Source organism: Eumetopias jubatus, unplaced genomic scaffold, assembly GCF_037043125.1.
Source record: "Eumetopias jubatus isolate StellerSeaLion01/CBP00866 unplaced genomic scaffold, mEumJub1_p1.0 scaffold_2, whole genome shotgun sequence".
NCBI classification, from domain to species: domain Eukaryota; kingdom Metazoa; phylum Chordata; class Mammalia; order Carnivora; family Otariidae; genus Eumetopias; species Eumetopias jubatus.
Window position 1 is genome coordinate 123,001,070 of NW_028274808.1, and position 13,203 is coordinate 123,014,272.

The following is a 13,203-nucleotide window of genomic DNA, read 5'->3' on the forward strand; positions in this document are numbered from 1 at the left end:
ATACCAGTTCTTGATAAAACTGTCAGAAAAGTAACTATATAGAGAAACTTCCTCAACTTGATGATGACCATCCATATAACAGTAAGGAAACAAACTGGCATGGCTAACCTTATACTTAATGGTACAGAACTGAATGCTTTTCCTCTAAGATCAGGAGGAAAGCAAGGATGTCCACTCTCACCACACTTATTCAACATAATGTTGGATATTCTAGCTAGTGTAAGAAAGTAAAAAAGGAAAATAAAAACAATATAGAACCAAAAGGAATACAACTATCCCTATTTTCAGAAGACATGATTGTCTGCATAGAAAGTAAGGAATCTACAAAAAACTCCTAGAAATAATAAGGAGGGTGTTCAATACGGTCACAGTAAATAAGAAAAATATCAGTCATATTTCCAAATACTAGAAATGAGCACAGGGTCACCAAAATCAGTATAATTCCATTGACACTCACCTCCAAAATTATATACTTAGGTATATATCTAACAAAAAGGATTTGTAGGCTGAAAACTCTACAAGGTTGATGAAAGAAATCAAAGAAAACCTAAGTAAGTAGAGACATATTGTGTTTGTGGATCAGAAGACTCAACATAGTAGATATGTCAATTCTTCCCAAATTGATGTAAGTTTTAATGTAATTCCTATCAAAATTCCAACAAGGTTAGTTTTTTTTTTGGTAGGTATTAACAATATCACTCTAAAATTTATGTTGAAAAACAAAAGAACTAGAATAAAGCAATTTTTTTCAAGTTGACATTTTATTTAAATTTCTATATATAAATTTACATACTTAAAGGAAATAAAGTTGTTTCTTATAAGAAAATCTAAATGTTGCCAAGAAAGCAATCTTTGCTCATCTTTCAATTTCAGTGCCACTGAAATTTTTTTTTAATGTTGTTTTCGAAAGACAACTCAGTTCAACTCAAGTAACACCTAGATTTTATTTAAGTCAAATAATACTTAGATTTCATTTTAGGAATTATCAGAAGATCACTGACAAATGATTTTTTACCTATAGTAATCCAAGATTTCAACTCAAATTTAGCAATATATTGTCTTTATATACTCCTAGCTTTGATTCATTCCTTTTTCTTAAAGGTTTTATTTAAATTCCAGTTAGTTAACATACAGTGTAATATTAATTTCAAGTGTATAATATACTGATGCAACACTTCCATATGCTACCTGGTGCTCATCACAAGTGCACTCCTTAATCCCCATCACCTATTTAACCCATCTTCCACCCACCTCCCCTCTGGTGACCATCAGTTTGTTGTCTATAGTTAAGAGTCTGATTCTTGGTCTGCCTCTCTATTCTTTTTTACCCTCTGCTCATTTTTTTGTTCCTTAAAGTCCGCATATGAGTTAAATCATATGATATTTGTCATTCTCTGACTTATTTCCTTAGCATTATACTCTCTAGCTCCATCCACATCATTGCAAAATGGCAAGATGTGATTCTTTTTTATGGCTGAGTAATATTCCATTGTGTGTATCACTTCTTTTTTTTTAAATTCAATTAGCCAACATATAATACGTTATTAGTTTCTGAAGTAGTGTTCAGTGATGCATCAGTTGCATATAACACCCAGTGCTCATCACATCATGTGCCCTCCTTAATGCCCATCACAGTTATCCCATCCTCCCACCCATCTCCCTTCCCGCAACCCTCAGTTTATTTCCCGGAGTCAAGAGTTTCTCGTGGTTTAGCTCCATCTCTGATTTTTTCCCATTCAGTTTTCCCTCCCCTTATGATCCTCTGCACTATTTCTTATATTCCACGTATGAGTAAAACCATAAAAATATGGAACACTACCTGAATTTGCATGTCATCCTTGCACAGGGGCCATGCTAATCTTCTCTATATTGTTCTAATTTTAGTATGTGTGATGCTGAAGTGAGCACTATACCACAGCTTCTTCATTCATCTGTCGATGGACACCTGGGTTCCTTCCATAGTTTGGCTACTGTGGACATTGCTGCTATAAACATTGAGGTGTTGGTGCCCCTTCAGATCACCACATTTGTATCTTTGAGATAAATACCTAGTAGTGCAATTGCTGGGTCATAGGGTAGTTCTATTTTTAACTTTTTGAAGGATCTCCATACTGTTCTCCACAGTGGCTGCACCAGTTTGCATTCCCACCAACAGTGCAAGAGTGTTCCTTTTTCTCCACATTCTTGCCAATGCTTACTTGTTTCTTGTGGTTTTTGTTTTGGCCACTCTGACAGGTGTGAGGTGATATCTCATTGTAGTTTTGATTTGTATTTCTCTGATGATGAGTGATGTTGAGCATCTTTTTATGTGTCTGCTGGCCATCTGTATGTCTTCTAGGAAAAATGTCTATTCATGTCTTCTGCCTATTTTTTAATTGGATTATTTTTTGGGGGATGTTGAGTTCTGTAAGTTCTTTTTATATTTTTTTATATTTATTTATTTATCAGATATGTCATTTGCAAATATCTTCTCCCATTCTGATAGCTGCCTTTTAGTTTTGTTGTTTCCTTTGCTTGCAGAAGCTTTTTATTTTGATGGAGTCCCAGTAGTTTATTTTTGCTTTTATTTCTCTTGCCTCTGGAGACATGTCTTGAAGGAAGTTTATGGCTGATGTCAAAGGGATTACTGCCTGTGTTCTCCTCTAGGATTTTGATGTTTTCAGGTCCCACATTTAAGTCTTTAATACATTTTGAATTTAGTTTTGTTATGGTATAAGAAAGTGATCCAGTTTCATTCTTTTGCATGTTGCTGTCCAGTTTTCCCAACACCATTTGTTGAAGAGACTGTCCTTTTTCCATTGGATATTCTTTCCTGCTTTGTTGAAGATTAATTGACCATATAGTTGTGGGTTCCCTTCTGGGTTTTCTATTCTGTTCTATTGATCCATGTTTCTATTTTTGTGCCAGTACCATACTGTCTTGATCACCAGAGCTTTGTATATAATTCAAAGTCTGAAATTGTGATGCCTCCAGCTTTGCTTTTTCTTTTTCAAGGTTGCTTTGGCTCTTCAGGATCTTTTGTGGTTCCATACAAATTTTAGGATCATTTGGTCTAGCTCTGTGAAAAATGCTGGTGGTATTTTGATAGAGATTTTATTAAATGTATAGATTGCTTTGGTAGTGTAGATATTTTAAGAATATTTGTTCTTCCAATCCATGAGCATGGAATGTCTTTCCATTTCTTGGTGTTCTCTTCAATTTTGTTAATCAGTGTTTTATAGTTTTCAGAGTACAGGTCTTTCACTTTTTTGGTTAGGTTTATTTCTAGGTATCTTATTGTTTTTGGAGCAACTGTAAATGGGATTGATTCCTTAATTTCTCTTTCTGTTGCTTCACTATTGGCATATGGAAAAGCAACAGATTTGTGTATGTTGATTTTGTATCCTGAGACTTTATTGAATTTGTTTATCAATTCTAGCAGTTTTTTGGTGGAATCGTTTGGGTTTTCTACATAGAATATCATGTCATCTCCAAAGAGTGAAAGTTTGATTTTTCCTTGCCGATTTGGATGCCTTTTATTTCTTTGTGTTGTTTGACTGCTGTAGCTAGGACTTCCAGTACTATGTTAAATAACGGTGAGAGTGGACATCCCTGTCTTGTTCCTGACCATAAAGGAAAAGCTCTCAGTTTCTCCCCATTAAGGATGATATTAGCTGTGGGTTTTTCATAGATGGACTTTATTATGTTCAGGTATGTTCCCTCTAAACCTACTTTATCATGAGTGGATATTTTACTTTGTCAAATGCTTCTTCAGCATCTCTTGAAATGATCAAATGGTTCTTATCTTTTTATTAAAGTGGTATATCATAGTGATTGATTTGTGAATATTGAACCACCCTTGCAACCCAGGAAAAAAAATCTCACTTGATCTTGGTCAATGATTCTTTTAATGTATTGTTGGATTCTGTTTGCTAGTATTTTATTAAGATTTTTTGCATCCATGTTCATCAGGGATATTGGCCTGTAGTTCTGTTTTTTTAGTGGAGTCTTTATCTGGTTTTGGTGTCAGAATAATGCTGGCCTCATAGAATGAATGTGGAAGTTTTTCTTCCTTTTCTATTTTTGGAATAGTTTGAAAACAAGAGGTATTAACTCTTCTTTAAATGTTTGATAGAATTTGCTTGTGAAGCCATCTGGTCCTGGACGTTTTGTTTGTTGAGAGGTTTTTGATTAGTGATTCTGTTTCTTTGCTGGTTATTGGTCTGCTCAGATTTTCTATTTCTTCCTGTTTCAGTTTTGGTAGTTTGTATGTTTCTAGAAATGTGTCCATTTCTTCTAGGTTGTCCAATTTGTTGGCATGCAGTTTTTCATAATATTCTCTTATAATTGTTTGTATTTCTGTGGTATTGGTTGTTATTTCTCCTCTCTCTTTATGATTTTATTTATTTGGGTCCTTTCTCTTTTACTTTTGATAAGTCTGGCTAGTAGTTTATCAATTTTATTTTTTCAAAGAACCAGCTCCTGGTTTCATTGATATGTTCTATTTTTTTTTTAATTTCTGTATGATTTATTTCTACTCTAATCTTTATTATTTCCTCCCTTCTTCTGGCTTTAGGCTTTGTGTGTTCTTTTTCTAGCTCCTTTAGGTGTAAGGTTAGGTTATATATATGAGATTTTTCTTGCTTCTTGAGGTAGGCGTGTATTGCTGTATAATTCCCTCTTAGGACAACTTTTGCTGCATCTCAAAGGTTTTGGACCATTGTGTTTTCATTTCCACTTTTTCCACATATTTTCTTTGATTTCCTGGTTGACCCATTCATCATTTAGTAGAGTGTTGTTTCGCCTTCATGTATTTGTGGTCTTTCCAAATGTCTTTCTTGGGGTTGACTTCTAGTTTCATAGTGTTGTGGTCAGAAAAGGTGCATGGTATGACTTTGATTGTTTTATACTTGTTGAGGCCTGATTTGTGACCTAGTATGTGCTCCATTCTGGAGAACGTTCCATGTGCACTTGAAAAGAATGTGTATTCTGCTGTTTAAGGATGAAATGGTCTGAATATACCTGTTAAGTCCATCTGGTCCAGTGTGTCATTCAAAGCCATTGTTTCCTTGTTGATTCTCTCTTTAGATGATCTGTCCATTGCTGTAAGGTGTTATTTCTCAAAATAAATAAATCAATTTCTTAAATAAATAAATTTTCTGTTCTCTTTTTCTCTCTTCTTCTTCTGAGACTCCTATAATATGAATGTGACTTTGTTTGATGGAGTTACTGAGCTCCCTAAATCTATTCTCATGTTGCATCATTCTTTTGTTTTGTTTGTTCAGCTTCATTATTTTCCATTATTTTGTCTTCCAGGTCACTAATTTGTTCCTCTGCTTCTTCCAGCCTGCTGTTCATTGCATCAAACCTGTTTCCAAACTCATTTATTACATTCTTCATCAGTGACTGATTCTTTTTTAACTCCTTTATCTCTGTGGAAAGGGTCTCACTAACGTCTTACTCTTGTTTTTTTTTTTAAAGATTTTATTTATTTGTGAGAGAGAAAGAGAGACAGAGAGCATGGGAGGGAGGAGGGTCAGAAGGAGAAGCAGACTCCCCACCGAGCAGGGAGCCCGATGTGGGGCTCGATCCCGGGACTCCATGACCTGAGCCGAAGGCAGTCGTCCAACCAACTGAGCCATCCAGGTGCCACTAACGTCTTACTCTTTTCTCAAGCCCAGGGAATATTCTTATGACTTTTGTTTTAAGTTCTCCATCAGGGGTGCCTGGGTGGCTGAGTCAGTTAAACATCTAACTCTCGATTTCAACTCAGGTCATGATTTCAGGGTCCTGAGATCAAGCCCCATGTCGAGCGACATGCTCAGCATGGAGTCTGCTTCAGTTTCTCTCCTTCTGCCCCTCCCCCTGCTTGTGGCCTCTCTCTCTCCCCCTCTCAAATAAATAAATAAATAAATTCTCCATCAGGCACATTACTTATATCTGTTTTGATTAGATCTCTGGCTGTGGCCTTGTCTTGTTCTTTCATTTGGGACAAATGCCTCCTCTTGGCTTTTTTTTTTTTAAGATTTTATTTATTTATTTGAGAGAGAGAATGAGAGAGAGAGAGAGAGAGAGAGAGCACATGAGAGGGGGGAGGGTCAGAGGGAGAAGCAGACTCCCTGCTGAGCAGGGAGCCTGATGTGTGACTCGATCCCGGGACTCCAGGATCATGACCTGAGCCGAAGGTAGTTGCTTAACCAACTGAGCCACACAGGCACCCTCCTCTTGGCTTTTTGTCTAAATCTCTGCCTTCTGCTATGTGTTAGAAAAGCCAGTTATGTCTCATTCTCCTGAAATAATGGCCTTGTGAAGAAGAAGCAATGTAGTGCCTAGAGTTTGGCAGTTCAGGGAGTGTCTCTGGTGTTTGCTATGCAAGTTATGCTGTTATGTTTTGGCTGCTCTATCCTTCAGGCCAGTCATCTTCAGAGGCTCTCCTTGCCTGCTATGGGTGGTGTTTGGTTCCTGGCCTGAATGTGTTGAGCTTTAACTAGGTATGCTCTTGTCTGCTTGTGAAGTCAGTCCTGACACCAATTCCACCAGAACTGAGGCCCTGCAGAGCTGATGTGACCGGGAGATGTGGTGTGGGCAGGGTCTGTGCTGGTATTCTGGGGGAGGGTCCTGCTGCTCTGGGACTGAGGCAAGCTTGACTGAGAAGGGCAGTACTGCCAGAACACAGTGGGGGGTGGGGCTTGGTGTGAGCAAGTTAGGCAGCCAGTGTCCATGCTTAGATATTTCCCTCAGGTGGCTCTGTGTTTATGTTGGAGGGTGGGAGAAGGAAATGGAGCTGGGCATTTCCTTTGTTCCTAGAGAGGTTTCCCCTTGAAAACTGCCTCTTAGGGACTCCCTTGAGAAGAGCAAATGATCTCTCCACATATGCCCCAGGCATTCTTCAGATTGCTATTTCCACACTGTCTGCCCCCAAGTTGTTTGCTTGCCTTCTCTCCAGGAGCAGGGCAGTGCCCTCATGGCTCCATCCCAACCAAGCCTGGTGACCTTTAAAACTCCAGGCTTTAAGCCCCGCTATTTGCAATAACTCATGAAATTCAGCCCCTGTCATTTTCCAAGCCAATGGCTTTGGGGAAAGGCTCTCCTTGTGTGTTCCCCTGTGTCTTCCTGTCTCTCTCACCCTACTTTAAAAGCACAGCTCCCTCCCCTCTACAGCACCCACTATCTATTTCTCCCTTAGACCACATCTCCATACTTCCTACCTTCTTCAATGTGGTCCTTTGTCTCTCTTTAGTTGTGGAGTTTGTTCTGTGAGTCTTCAGTTTGATTTCTGGTGTATTTAGGATGATTTGATAGTTATCTAGTTGGGTCCTCCTATGCCACCGTCATCTTCTGATTCTAGAATAAAGCAATTTTGAAAAAGAAAAATAAAGTAGGAAGAATCACTCTACCCATTTTCAAGACTTATTACAGAGCTGTAGTAATCAAGACTGCATTATATTGGCAGAAGGATAGACACATAGATCAATGGAAAAGAACAGAAAATATAGAAGTAGCCCTGTGCAAATATGCCCAACTGAATTTTGACAATCATGGAAAAACCATTCATTGGAGAAAAGATGGGCTTTCAAAACATGGTGCTGGAGCAATTGGACATTCATATTTTAAATAAATACATAAATAAATAAGGAAATCTTGGCAAACATCTCGCACCTTATGCAAAAATTAACTCAAAATGTATTGTGGACTTAATTTTAAAACATAAAACTATAAAACATAAGCAAATTGAAGAAAATATTTAGGATCTAGGGCTAGACAAAAAAAAAATCTTAGACTAGGCATCAAAAGCACAATCCATAATAGGAAAAAATGATAAACTGGACTTCAAAACTAAAAACTCTTGCTCTTGAGAAGATCTTGCTAACACAATGAAAGGACCTGCTACAGACTGGGAAGACTGTAAGAAAACATCTGCAAATCATATTTAAAAAGGACTATTATCTAGAATATATAAGGAACTCTCAAATTTCAACAGTAAAAAACAAACAAAAACAAACAATTCCATTTGAAAATGGACAAAAGACACAATGAGATATTTTGTCAATGAGGATATACAAATGGCAAATAAGTACATGAAAAGATGTTTGATGTCATTAGCCATTAAGGAAGGGAAATGGGAATTAAAAGCACAATGAGATATCACTAAAACCTACCAAAATGGCTAAAATTAAAAATAAATATCAATGATACCAAATTCTGGCAAGGATATGGAGGAACTGAATGATTTATACATGGCTGGTGTGAATGTAAAATGGGAATAATCCAGATGTCTTTCAATAGATGAATGGTTAAAGATACTGTGGTATAGAATTCTACTCAGCAATAAAAAGGAACAAACTACTGAAATTGACAACCTGGATGGATCTCCAGAGAAGTATGTTGACTGAAAAACAAAGCCTATTCCAAAGGTTACATACAAACCCAAAGGTATGCTTTCATTTATATAACATTCTTAAAATACTGGTTGTCAGGGGATAAGGAGGTAGTGGAGGTGGGACGGTAGTGGTTGGGAACATAAAAGAGTAACAAGAAGAACCCTGGTGACAACACTGTTTTGTACCTTGATTGTATCAATCTTGGGTTCCTGGTTGGGACGTTGTACTATAGTTTTGCAAGTGGTACCACTGGGGGACACTGGATAAAGGGTACATAAGATACCTCTGTATTATTTCTTGTGATTTTATATAAATGTACCTCAAAGTAAAAGTATCTCAAAATAAAAAGTATAATAAGAAAATGGCCTTAACTGGCTATTCCATCCGAAGAATTTCCTGGATGAGGCTTACCTTTTAAAGCTACATAGTGATGAATTTCTCTTACAATTTTCAAATGCAAATGAATAATTCAGCTTAACAAATGTATTTTGAACACTTACTATGATCAAAACAGTGCTAATTAAAATGGTTTGGGTGTGATAATGGATGCGAGGTGGTATGTTAGGAGCTTACAATATATGGAGGGAGACAGAAGCATGTACAAATAACTGTTCTAAGGAAAATAGTAGCAAAGCAGATGGGATGGTTGAAATCTGAGGAAAATCTACTAAAAAACATGAGAAGGATAGCTTACCTACACCTGTGGGTTAGAAATGTATAAGAGTTGTTGTAGAGGAGAGTAGATTGTATGCTCTGAGCAGGGCTTAAGAAGATCAGAAGTATTTCCTTAATTAATTATACAGATATTTGCATTAATTATGCTGACTGGCTAATAGATGCTTCTGAGAAAATTTGGATTGTGCTGAAGTTCTTGCATGATGTTTCATATTTGCTAATTTCCATTCATACCAACAAGTAACATGTGCCCTGATGGCAGTGTTATAATTCCCCTTATGATTTTTGCAGAAGGGATGCTGGCCGTCTTTTTTTGGGCACAACTTTCAAGGTAGACTTAGTGTCCAAAAACCACTAAGTGGTTGCCATGCCATCAGGTGTCAGTGTGGTCAATTAGGACAATGAGCCGAAGTGAAAGTAACAACCAAGCCTTTTTTCACTTAGAGTGACAGTGCAAACAAAAGGCAAGAAGACAGGCACCACTCCCAGCCCCTTGGTGTTCCATTCCCCCCCCCCCCCACAACAGCACAGGGAGAGGGTCAGGGGGATGCGCCAAAAATGGGAGGAATCATCTCACTGATGAGGAGCCCCTGACAAAAACTCCTACCTTTCATGGATGTGTGGGCCAGGGGAGGGGAATGGGGGAGAACCTAGAAGTGGGAAAGCGCTGAGTCAAAGTGGATAAAAGTGACTCAGCTGAGACCCCCAATATGGAGGCCTCCAAATGGACGAGACTAGGTGAGGAATGCAGAGACGCATATGAGAGTGTGAGCACAACTGAGCCATGGAGATGGTGGGTCTGAGTCACACCCCCACAACCCCACCCTTGTGCAGCTTGATGGGCAAAACCTTGTAATCAGTTGCCTGCTGTTGGGCCTGAAAGTTTAAGGTCACACATACGGATTTAGGCCTGAAGCTAGACTCCTCAGTGTCTACCTAGCATTCTGACTTTGGAAAGGTCTTTTTGGGTCCTACAGCCACATCTACATTTTTTAGTGAACCATTCAGGTAGCAGATTTTTTTTCTATTTATTTTGCTATAGTGTCAAGAAATGTGCTAGGTTTGGGCATGATTAAGAATTTAACAATATTATGTTTAAGCAAGTATGAAAAGCTCAGTAATTTTATTTTTCCAGAAGTGTATTAAGTGACTTAGAATTTAATTTAAATAAATAAGTAATCACTGAATCATATAAAAAACCCCAGTTTACTGAACCATCCTGGTTGAGAAGCAATGGCCTAAGTGCCGCATCCAGGAACACACCGAGTGCCTCCTGCCTCTTCTTTGACATGTTTCATTCCTGGTGTCCCTTTGATACTTTAGAAAGTGACCCTTCTAATGTGGACAATAAGACAATTGCAGGTGATGAGCATTATTTTAGTGTTTTTGCTTTCAAGAAAGTAAATTTATAGTAGGAAGCTTATGTTAAACTGGTCATAAAAATACATACTTCTGTATCACCCACAGCCTAATAAGTATGGATAGTGCCAGATGTTTCTTAGTGGGAACAAAGAACTTAATTTTAGAAAGAAGAATTAGATAACATTCAATACCTGGTCAATCTAATCCCTCTCCCCTAAGTAACCTTTCGTGTAGTTCAAGAGAGTTTTCATTTCCTATGGAAGACCTTCTTAATTTCTTAATATGTAAGCTCTGTGGGAATAGTGTTGAATTGACTAAGCACGATAGCTAAAACATCTGATATACAAGAGATGTTGAACAATTTAAAGGATGAATTTTAGGTCATTATATCTCCAGTATACTACGTACCATATTTTTACTATTTCAAATCCTATATTTTAAAACTCTGTGCAAGTAAGTTTTTTCCTGTATGTTCTTGCTCCTCTTAAAGTATAGCATTTTATATATATCATATAATATTTTACATATATATCATAGCTATATAACAGTGCTTTAAAATAGATGTCTACCTATCATCTATTTATCTATCTATCTAATCATCTATCTATCTATCATCTATCTCTATCAAGTGCTTTTCTCAAAACAAAACAAAACAAAAAAAAGGTTACAAGAGCTTGAAAATTGAAAGAATGCCCCTTTGGCACATTTACGCTGACAAATATTCTACTTTTAAACTCTTGGTCTCCTTGTCCAGTCCTGGGGCATCCGGGGATGTCAGCCTTCAAACTGGCTTCAGATCACGAAGGAGTTTCCTGTGTATAGATTGCAGAAAACTGGGAAATAAACCCATGGATGAGCACACATGAAGGAACATGGTGAAAGTCTAATTAATCACTCTTATTTGCATAGTCTTACTTCCCAAGTACATTACAAAGACTAACAGGAAAATAATGACAATGACAGAAATAGGCGGCATCTTTTCCTTTTTTGAATTTTTTGTCTTTAGTTTTCTTTTGTTTTTTGCAGCTTTAGAGTACATAGCTAGATAAGTAACAGAGTAGAGTATGAGGATCATAGGAAAAGATAAAATGGATTGTTCTCATTTCAAAGAATTCTCCTAAGACAATAGATTGTAATGAGTGAAAGCAGTTTTCTGAGTTCTAGGTATAATAAATACAGTAAAATTAATATTCAAAATTTCTGATATTGCCCTACAAATAGCTACAATGATCTCAGATTTATAGTCAGAGTGACCACATCATTTCTTCCTGAAACCAGAACATTTTGAGTGAATAGGGGAGCTATGGGTAATTATGTCTGGGCAATAGACATACACAGATTGTTCCAGCCAAACAAATACATGTAGTCATGACCTGACAGTGTCCTGTTAATTAAGATAATTACTGAATTCAATCAAGTTTGAAGTTTTAGTTTAATCGTTTGCTTTCTTTGATTTCCTTCTCTTTTGTTCTGGTCTTTCATACTGGCTAGAAAGTTTTTCCCTCAGATCCTCACATGGCTGACTCCTTCTTATCATTAAAATTTTAGCTGTAATGTCTCAATTTTAGAGAGCTCTTTCCTAGAGCACCTTATCTAATGCCATCCATGCCAATATATCTTTTTTGTTTGTTTGTTTTCTTCTCTTCATAGTTGAGATCATGATCTAAATTTATTTCATTATTTATTTACTTGCTAATTGTCTGTCCCTCCCAATCAAATGTAAGCCCCCTAAGAAAGAGACCTTCCGTGTTGTACACTGCCAAGTCTTTAGAACATGGAAGAATTTCTGGCTCAATAAAAATGTGTTGAGTTTATGAACAAATAACTAACAAACCATCATTACTATCTTATATTGGTGTTTAGATTTGGAACTGTAAGGAATGGGAAATATTTTGAATTTAAGGTGTAGGTTATTTGACATTTCTATGTTTTTATGATTTCATGGTTCTGGAAAATGTAAAGATTTGGTTGTGTTAACTAGACTTAAGAAATTTGAGTCATTTGACTAAAAGACAAAAATTGTGGTTTAGGGTGGAATATCCTAACAGTTTCCATTTTTTAATCTGTTCAGATTATAATTTACTTTAGATTCTTAGTTCACTTTATAGCAGCTGAAAATAATCACAGAACATGTGAGGGATTCCAAAGGTGAATACCTCACACATGCAGTTTTTACAATGAATAGCACTCATTCTGCCTTGTTAGAGAGGTACAGAAATAGCCAAGTAGCCCCTGTACGAAGGGGGAGATTTAACTGGTTTGTAGACCCTGGATGTTTCTAAGTCAGTTTTATCAATATGCAATTACAACTCTGAAACTCATCTATCACCCACTGTAGTGGGAGACAGCTTGAAATTCTAACTGGCAGATCCTTCTCCTTTCTTGTTGAACACAGCTCATAAATAACTCTACAGAACTGTCCCTGTTATTTCAATATTAGTGTCATCAAAATTCTTTGACAAGCACATTATATGCCATTGAAAGAAATGGGGGGGGAATCCTTTCTGAGATGGATTGATTTTTCTGGAGACTTTGCATCTTTTTCAAATTAAAAAAACATATTAGAAAGAGTGAGACTAGTCTGTCTTCTTCTGGAGTGGCTGACAGTTTGTAGGTGACCAATAAAAGTTATTGAATGAATCAATGAAAAAATGAAAAAAAAAAGAAAAAAGAAAGAATAAACTCTTAAGATACTACTTATAACTAGACCAAGAATATGGCTATTCCACAAATGAAACTTTTTGTTTTACAGACTGCAGATTTCTTAAAACAGCTATAAAAGAAAAATTATTAGAAATAGCTTCAT

General features: G+C 36.8%; 1 non-coding gene across 1 annotated transcript; it reads right to left on the reverse strand.

The window, feature by feature from the left end:
* Positions 1 to 1,801: 1,801 nt before the first annotated feature.
* LOC114220148 (U6 spliceosomal RNA) lies at positions 1,802 to 1,908 on the reverse strand. Its single transcript, XR_003611522.1, has one exon. It is a non-coding gene; the product is annotated as a U6 spliceosomal RNA (small nuclear RNA).
* Between the last annotated feature and the right edge of the window lie 11,295 nt (positions 1,909 to 13,203).